We start from the raw sequence: 9,606 nt of genomic DNA on the forward strand, positions 1-9,606 counted from the left end.
GCCATCAAAATGTCATTGCTAAATCCCTCTTATATTTTTAGAGTAGTAGTATGGGGGAAATTCTTATAAAATAAATAGAGGAAAGCAAGATACAACATCCACTATGTAGGATGATTGCAACTATGGAAATAAATAAAGTCAAATATTAACATTTGTTCTGGTTGGTGGGTTCTGGGAATTTTTCCAAAATTTTGCTGAATGTAAACTTAATGATTGAAATAAATTAATTCATAACAAGATATAAAATTGACTTTCCTTTTTCCTCTGAGTCTCTTTATATGCTCATTGGACAAGATTAAAGCCCTTGCTGGGCATAGTAGCACTATCCTGTAATCCCAGCAACTCCAGAGGCTGAAACAAGTATATCCCAAGTTCAAGGTCACCTCAGCAACCTCGGCAAAAATACTCAGCAACTTAACAAGACCCTGACTCAAAATTAAAATTAAAAAGGGCTGACAATACAGCTCAGTGGTAAAAACCCCTGGGTTCAATCCCCAGTACCAACCAATCAACCAACCAACCAACCAACCAACAAAAAGATTAAAGCCCTTTTTTTCACAAATAAACCAAAAGCCATTTTTCTCTCTAACTTGAAATAATTTGAAATGAAAAAAGAGGTAAAGAAAATAATCAAAAACAAAGGAAAAAGAAAGGAAGAAAGTATCAATAATGGAAGTTAGAATACTCGAAGAAGTCCACTTAAATTTCTATGGATTCTTTGGGTAGAATTGACAGTAGTGGGGTAGGGAAAAAGACATTATAGGTATGAGAACATACTGAGGTAGAAAGCCATGAGTTCCAATGACAGAGACAGAGAATTTTGGATATCAGACAAAGGGTGTAAACAAATTCCTCTTTGGGAAAAGAATAGAGTAAATGGGAAAGAAAGAGTAGTTGTAACTTGTCACTGGTAGACATGATTATCACATGCTGGCTTAGGATAATTTTTATAAAAACCTGGGATAGTTATGATTGATATATAAAATTCTTACTTAAGTAAAATTCTGTGAGCTGTATAAGAAAGAACTAGAGATGAACTTATAATGATTAAATCAGGTTTTTAAAATAACCCATCTGATGGAAAGTATTAAGGAAAGAAATTTATTTATAGCTATACTTTAGCCATTTCTTACACAAACATAAAAATTCCAATTAAGAATGAAGAAAATGTGTAGCTGGGTATGGTGGCATAGGTTGGTAATCCCACTGACTCGGGAGGCTGAGGCAGGAGGACTGCAAGTTCAAGGTCAGCCTCAGAAATTTAGTGACACACTGTCTCAAAATAAAAAAAAATTAAAAAAATTCTTTAAAGAGGTGGGGGTGTGGTTCAGTGGTTAAACATCCCTGACTTCAATCCCTGATACCCACCCACCCCCAAATGTGAGGAATATTAATGCATATAATTAAATAGTTATTTCATAAATTAAATGTTTTGGAAATTGGCTAATTATATCCATCATTCAGTACTGTTTGAAAGGAAGACATGATGAATATAAAGTGTCTAACACAAGTCTGGCATTCAACAGAAATGGCAGCTTTTATCTTATTTATTTTTATGTGGTGCTGAGGATTGAACTCAGGGCCTCATGCTTGCTAGGCAAGCGCTCTACCACTGAGCTATAGCCCCAGCCAAGAAGTGGCAGCTTTTATTGATAGTTAATGATCTGCAATATTTTTTTTGCAACTTCATTTAATCATTTATTTTATGTGGCTGAGGATCAAACCCAGTGCCTCACATGTGCTAGGAAAGCTCTCTACCACTAAGTCACATCCCAAGCCCCATGATCTGGAATACTTTACAATTTCTGTGCCTGCATGAAATATTTGATGTTTTATGCTGTCATACTGTAACAACAATTTTACACACATGTAAAGACAATTTATCAAACTTAATATTATTATTATTTGTCAATATTAAAGGATTATCCAAAGATTCACTCTTGATAAAAATAAGCAGATAACTATGAAGACAGATGTACTTTTTAGATAAGTAAAAGATCAAAGAAAAAATACCTAGTAAATTTTCCACTCATTTTGTAGATGTGGTCCTGTATTTTATCCCTGTGAATAGTAGAATCTATTCAGAACAGGAATGCCTGACTTCAGAGCTTATTTTTCTCTAGATAAATTGAGAAGCCAAACCTATAATATTGATTAATGAGAACTTGGAAAGCAAACAGAAGATACTTTATTGCTTATGCTATTTAAACTACTTAGATCATGCTTCAGAATTCACTGGCTATGATGCTGCTTCTTCTTTTAGCTATATGACACTGGATGTTTATAATCTAAATAGATATGATTTTTTGGGTTGTAAAAATCTCATGGGCTGGGGAAATATTAATAAATACAAAGCATCAAAAAGAATTTCCTTTGATAGTTGATTGCAGATAATTAGAATTTAAGTTATCAATGGCTTAACAATATTTAGAGAAAGAATAAAGATGTACTAACAGAGAGAGAGAAAAAGAAAAGAAGAGAGGCAGGGAGGAGGGGAAGAGAGACTTTACTAAGATATGATGCAGTCTACCCTGAAAAGGGTAATGATGGGAAAAGTTTGAGAGGTACCAAGAACAGCAAAATATAGCCAAGGCAGAAATAAATATATAAATAGATAACTGAAAAGGAGATATGTGTACACATGCATGTGTGCAAAAAAATGAGACTAGAAGACAGTCTTGCAGTGCCTTAAAAAGTTAAAAATAAAGTTACTATTTGAGTCAGCACTTCCACTCCTAGGGATATACTCAAAAGATTAAAACATGTATCCAGCTGGGCATGGTGGTGTGCACCTGTAATCCTAGTGACTCAGGAGGCTGAGGCAGGAGGATAGAAATTTCAAGACCAACCTCAGCAATTTAGTGAGGCCCTGAGGACTTAGTGAGATGCTGCTTCAAAATAAAACATATAAAAGGCTGGGGATATGGCTAAGTAGTTAAGCACCACTGGGTTCAATCTCCAGTACCCAAAACAAAACAAAAAAAATATGTATATATAAGTATACAAATACACACACACAATAACTGGTACATAATTATTCAGAATATCATATTCATAACAGGCAAAAAGTGAAAGTAACCAAATGTCCTTCAACTCATAAAATATATCAGTTGATGATAAAATGTGGCATATAGACAATGGAATAATATTCAGCCATAAAAAGTAATGGATTACTGATTCACATTACAACATGGATGAGCCTTGAAATATTTTGCACAGATAAAAAACCAGTCACAAAAGACCACATATTATATGATTTCACTTATATGAAATACCACTGTAGAAAATTTATAGAGACAGAAAGTAGATTAGCAGTTGCCTAAGGCTGATGGGAAATGGAAAATTGTGAGATGACAGGTAAAAAATATGGATTTTCTTTTGGGAATAATTAAAATGTTCAAAATTGACTATAGTGAGAGTTGTACTACCCTGTGATTATAATAAAACAACTGAATTGTACACTTTAAATAGAGGAATTTTATAATATGTGAAGTCATTTTATAGCCTTGGACAGCTTTATTCAGATTACAAATGTTTTTTATTATACCAAGACTTTTAAAAGGTAGAATAAGTAGCTGGCTTTTTTAAAAAATTAAAATCTAAGGCTAAACACAGTGCAGGTGTAGCTCAGTGGTAGAATGCTTGTCTAGTGTGCTTAAGGCCCTGTTCAATGTCAGTACCACACACACACATACACACACACACACACACACACACACACACACACACAGGAAAATGAATCTTATTAATTAATAGAACATCCATTAGGAGGGTACCTTCAAATAAATGAATAAATATATTAATTTGACAACAACATTTTTAGACTTACCTTTATATTGAGTGATATGATTCCAAAGGGGTAAATTTTCTTTTTCCTTTCTTTTGGTACTACAGATTGAACCCAGGGGCACTTAACCACTGAGCACATCCCCAGCCCTTTTTATATTTTTTTATTTTGAAGCATGGCCTCACTAAGTTGCTTAGGCTTCTTTGAATTTGCAATTCTCCTGTCTCAGCCTCCAGAGCCACTGCATGAATTTTCAATTCTTGAATTTGTTTTATCCTTGATTTTTTAAAGTTTGTTTTTCAGTGGATTATAGTTATACATAAAAGGAGAGTTCATTCTGACATATTCATAAAAGAAGTAACATAGTTTTCTCCATTTCAATCCTAATACTCCTTACCTCTTCCCTTTCCTTTGCTTTCTCTCTGGTTCCCTTCCTCTTTTCTATTGGTCTTCCTTCTATGGACTTATTTTTCACTTGATGCATTATAGTTACATATAAATTGGAATGCACTGTGATATATTCATAAATGTCCTTAGAATAATTTGGTTAACTACATTCCCCAGTTCTTCCCCTTCCCCTTGCCTCCTTCCTCCCCAATGTGTCCCCCTACCTGCAAAGCACACTTCTACTCTTCCAATGTCCCTTCTATTTTTCTGAAAAAATGATGGTTAGATGTCATAGAAGAAAGTGGCAATGTCTTAATCTAATGCCTACTGTCTGGCCCAATGGCTCTTCCATCCTTGTCAAGAGAGTTATAACCTTTTATCCTGTCATTCAACACTATCACTCAATTGCTTTTTTAAAAATTTTTGGTTGTAGATGGACACAATATCTTTATTTATGTATTTGTTTATTTTTATGTGGTGCTGAGAATTGAAGCGTCACATGCACTAGGCAAGTGCTCTATCACTGAGCCGCAACCCCAGCCCTCAACTTTTTCTTAATTATCTCATTTGCAAATACTCTTTCTCTTAAAAATTTTTCACAGGAAACTGGAAAGGTAGTAGAGGTTTTTGAAAATCTATTGCAGGACTGGAGTTGATACTCAGTGATAAAGCATAAGCTTTAGCATGTACAAGGTCCACAAAGCCCTGAACAGAGGAAAAGAGTGAAAGAAAAGGAGAAGAAAGAAAAAATGAAAAGAAAGGAAGTCCATTGCAATAACTCCCTTCTAAAAATCTATATTCTAGAACTATGATAGCAGAAGAGAAAAATGAACAGATGAATGTAAAAGACAAATTCATTTGATCTGATGATTAATGATTCGCAGATTATGGGGAGAAAGAAAAAGAGGCAATTACTAATATATGCATGGAAGGAGTGTCAAAATTGAGAAAGTTAGAGACAACTGTTTTAGAGAAATTGATAAATTTAGTTGAAATTAGTAATAAATTAATATATAGGTTATTTTGGTAGAAAATTTATCACTGACAGTATGGCATGTTAGAAAAATCAATATAATTTTATGTGTATTTTTATTTTACTACTGTGAACTTCATAAAGATGAGTTCTAAATCTAATTCATTGTGTAATCCCAGCACTGATCTTACTGCCTTTAATAGTTAAAATAATTTTCAGTTGAATCAACTCAACTGAAACTGGTAGAGCGCTTGCCTAGCAAGTACGAGGCACTAGGTTCGATCCTCAGCACCACATAAAAATAAACAAATAAAACAAAGATATTGTGTCCAACTACATCTAAAAAAATATTTTTAAAAATCTAAAGGACATATGCATTTTTCCTCAGTCTTAAAGGATGTATTCCCAAAAAATTTAAAACTCAGTATGTTGAAATGTCATCAGTAATTCATTTAGAATTTCTGCTCATACCTACATCCTGGGAACAAATTTTTACTCCTCACACTTCAGATAGAGCCCTAATATCCAGAGTATACAAAGAACTCAAAAAATTAGACAATAAGATAACAAATAACCCAATCTACAAATGGGCCAAGGACCTGAACAGACACTTCTCAGAGGAGGATATACAATCAACCAACAAGTACATGAAAAAATGCTCACCATCTCTAGCAGTCAGAGAAATGCAAATCAAAACCACCCTAAGATACCATCTCACTCCAGTAAGATTGGCAGCCACTATGAAGTCAAACAACAACAAGTGCTGGCGAGGATGTGGAGAAAAGGGTACTCTTGTACATTGCTGGTGGGACTGCAAATTGGCCGCACCAATTGGTGCAGCCAATTTGGAAAGCAGTTTGGAGATTCCTGGGAAAGCTGGGAATGGAACCACCATTTGACCCTGCTATTGACCTTCTCGGACTATTCCCTGAAGACCTTAAAAGAGCATGCTACAGGGATGCTGCCACATCGATGTTCATAGCAGCACAATTCACAATAGCTAGACTGTGGAACCAACCCAGATGCCCTTCAATAGATGAATGGATAAAAAAATGTGGCATCTATACACAATGGAGTACTATGCAGCAATAAAAAATGACAAAATCATAGAATTTGCAGGGAAATGGATGGCACTAGAGCAGACTATGCTTAGTGAAGCTAGTCAATCCCTAAAAAACAAATACCAAATGTCTTCTTTGATATAATGAGAGCAACTATGAACAGAGAGGGAGGAAGAGCAGGAAGAAAAGATTAACATTAAACAGAGACATGAGATGGGAGGGAAAGGGAGAGAAAAGGGAAATTGCATGGAAATGAAGGGAGACCCTCATTGCTATACAAAATTACATATAAGAGGTTGAGAGGGAATGGGAAAATAAACAAGGAGAGAAATGAATTACAGTAGATGGGGTAGAGAGAGAAGATGGGAGGGGAGGGGGGATAGTAGGGGATAGGAAAGGCAGCAGAATACAACAGTTACTAATTGGGCATTATGTAAAATTGTGGATGTGTAACCGATGTGATTCTGCAATCTGCATTTGGGGTAAAATTGGGAGTTCATAACCCACTTCAATCTAATGTATGAAATATGATATGTCAAGAGCTTTGTAATGTTGTGAACAACCAATAAAAATTTAAAAAAGAAAAAAAAAGAATTTCTGCTCATAAAAATAATCAATTCAATGCATTATGTTACTAACATAAGCAAATATATTATGCTTTCAGACAGTAATTGCTCCTTAGTAAACTTACTGTTGAAAATGCCTATGTCCAATATCAAATAAGATTTATGTCTAATACAGGTCTTCATTTTGGAGTAATGGCTTTTTATTAAAAATACTTACTGTTCTGTTTTTCACCAAGAGCAACCAATGTTTCAAGAACTTTAATTCCCTCTTGAACAGCCAAAAGTTCATTGTTACTGGCTGGTCTGTTTCTTTCAACAGCTTTAAGCTTTTCAACCACTATGGGGGCTAACGAATGGATGTAGGGAGTTGAAAGCGCATGGTTGGAATGCTGGAAGACTGAGAGGAGAAGCTGGTAACATTTGGCTTGAACCTATGTAAGGAGATCATTCAATCAATTAACACATGATAGTTCTTATCTGCTCTACAATCACATTACATCTTAATATGTATGTAATACAGCACAATGAAAATATAAATGTTATTTTCCGTATAAGAGAAATGAAAGAGAGTAATGGAACTTTCTTTCAATAAGCTAACTGAATAAACCTCTCAAAAAAATCGGAATCTCTCAAAATAATTCTTTATACCAATTTAAGTTTTGTAGCCATAGAAAATAAAGTCTCACTGGCTTTTAGATTAGAAAAACTTCATATGAATAATTATTTTTTTAAAAAGGAAGAAGGATAGGAAGAAAAGTTATAAGTATTGGGGGAAAATAGTGGAATAAAATTGTTTCAGCAATTTGTAGAATACAAATTGCCAAACTTCACTGACATCAGAAATACCTGGGGAGCATTTTAAAAATACAGATTCCTGAGTCACAACTCTGAAGACCCTGATTCAGGGAGCTAGGGGGCTAGGAATGTTCCTAAGTTGTTTTATTTTTCCTGATATGCAGAAGATTTGATAATCATAACTTAAGACTTCACCACTGTAAAATAATAAAACATGTTTTCTAAACAAACAAGTTTTGAATAGGCTTATTAAAACATGTAATAATAAATTTATACATTAATGTAGTGAGTATCATTTAAATAAATATTGGAAACCCTGAAAATCTCTCCTAATATGGCTGAGAACTAATCAAAGATATTAGAGAATTTCTGCATATTTAAGTAAACATACAAATGTGTTTCTTTTATAGTTAAACCCAGTGATATTTTCTAGTTTTTCCATTTAAAACTCTTACTGTAAATATTTAGGTTTTCCTTATATATAACACATTTTAGTGAATCAACCAGATATTCTCCTGATAAAGTGGAATGTTTGCTTAGGTGTAACTTACCCATGGGTCACATGAATTTAATGCATTTTTAAATGTGTTCATGCAGCCATTCTGTAATGACTGAACTCCTATTATTTCACTACAGCAGACCACAGGAAGGGTGCAATTGCTGTCAGCATGCTAACTTCATCAGGTGTGGACACAGAATCTTCTGAAAATGAAAAATGGAAAAAAAGTGCCATTTCCAAAACTTTTGGAAATTTAATCTTCAACAACTCTCTCCTGCTCCTAACATTAATCAAAGTTTATCAAGAAAATAAATTAAAATGTTACCATTTTGAAACATGTAATTATAAATAATTCAGGCAAAATGGATACTAAAACCACTGTGTGCAAGTTAGATAGAAAGCAAACAATTAAGGTAGTTTCAAAATATCTCCCCATTGATTCCTTGTTAGTTAAAAAAGGGAGAAATGACAACTGTATAGTGGAGAAACAAGGCAGATACGATCTTAACGAAGTCATTAAAGTTAAGATTCCCAATAATGAGACAAAGCAACATTATATGCTTTCTTATATAAGGCTCTGAGAAGACATAACAATATTTATATAGTATTTTTCCAAAAATGCATAAAAGTAAAGAAAAAAATATATAACTCAAAATTCTGAAACATTCTACAAAAGTAGATGGCCTGCACTCTTCAAAAATATTAATGTCATGGGGCTGGGATTGTGACTCAGCAGTAGAGTGCCCGCCTACCACGTGGATCCTCAGCACCACATAAAAAACTAGTGGATAAATAAATAAAAACGAAGGTATTGTGTCCAACTACAACTTAAAAACAAACAAACAAAAAAACATTAATGTCACAAAAGATTAAGCCTGAGGAACTATCCCAGATTAAAGAAAACTAAAGAAATATGACAACTAAGGAAAAGAAAAAGTTTTATAAAAGTCATGATTAGGACATTTAAAATATGCATATGAATAATAACAGCATTTTATCAATGTGAAATTGCCTAAATTTTATAATTCTTCTATTATCATGTAAGGAATGTTCTTGTTCTTAGGAAATCTGTGAAGTATTTAAAGAGTTATGATGACTTCAACATATTTTCAAATGGTTCAGCAAAATTAATAATAAAGGTACAGAAGCTGAAGTTGTTGCTTAGTGGCAGAATACTGGCCTCCCACATGTAAGTCACTGAGTTTTATCCTTAGCACTGCATAAAAATAAATAAACAAAATAAAGATATTGTATCCGTGTATAACTAAATTTTTTTTAAAAAATAATGGTATAAGGGTTATGTGGATAATAATAAATCCTTGAGGCAAAATGTTAACTGGTGAATCTAGGAGGAGGGTATATTGGTGTTTTCTACACTTGAAATTAAGTTTGACGGGCTGGGGATGTGGCCCAAGCGGTAGCCCACTCGCCTGGCATGTGTGCAGCCCGGGTTCGATCCTCAGCACCACATACAAACAAAGATGTTGGGTCCACCTAAAATTTAAAAAATATATATTAAAATTCTCTCTCTCTCTCTC

The 9,606-nt window shown here is 33.9% G+C and overlaps 2 non-coding genes across 2 annotated transcripts; both read right to left on the reverse strand.

Annotated features, from left to right (window-relative positions):
* Positions 1-1,555: 1,555 nt before the first annotated feature.
* Positions 1,556-1,628, reverse strand: Trnaa-agc (transfer RNA alanine (anticodon AGC)). Its single transcript has one exon. It is a non-coding gene; the product is annotated as a tRNA-Ala (tRNA).
* A 2,816-nt stretch (positions 1,629-4,444) lies between these two features.
* LOC144251217 (U6atac minor spliceosomal RNA) lies at positions 4,445-4,569 on the reverse strand. Its single transcript, XR_013342649.1, has one exon. It is a non-coding gene; the product is annotated as a U6atac minor spliceosomal RNA (small nuclear RNA).
* Between the last annotated feature and the right edge of the window lie 5,037 nt (positions 4,570-9,606).

Source organism: Urocitellus parryii, chromosome Y (genome assembly GCF_045843805.1).
Source record: "Urocitellus parryii isolate mUroPar1 chromosome Y, mUroPar1.hap1, whole genome shotgun sequence".
Classification (NCBI taxonomy): Eukaryota; Metazoa; Chordata; class Mammalia; order Rodentia; family Sciuridae; genus Urocitellus; species Urocitellus parryii.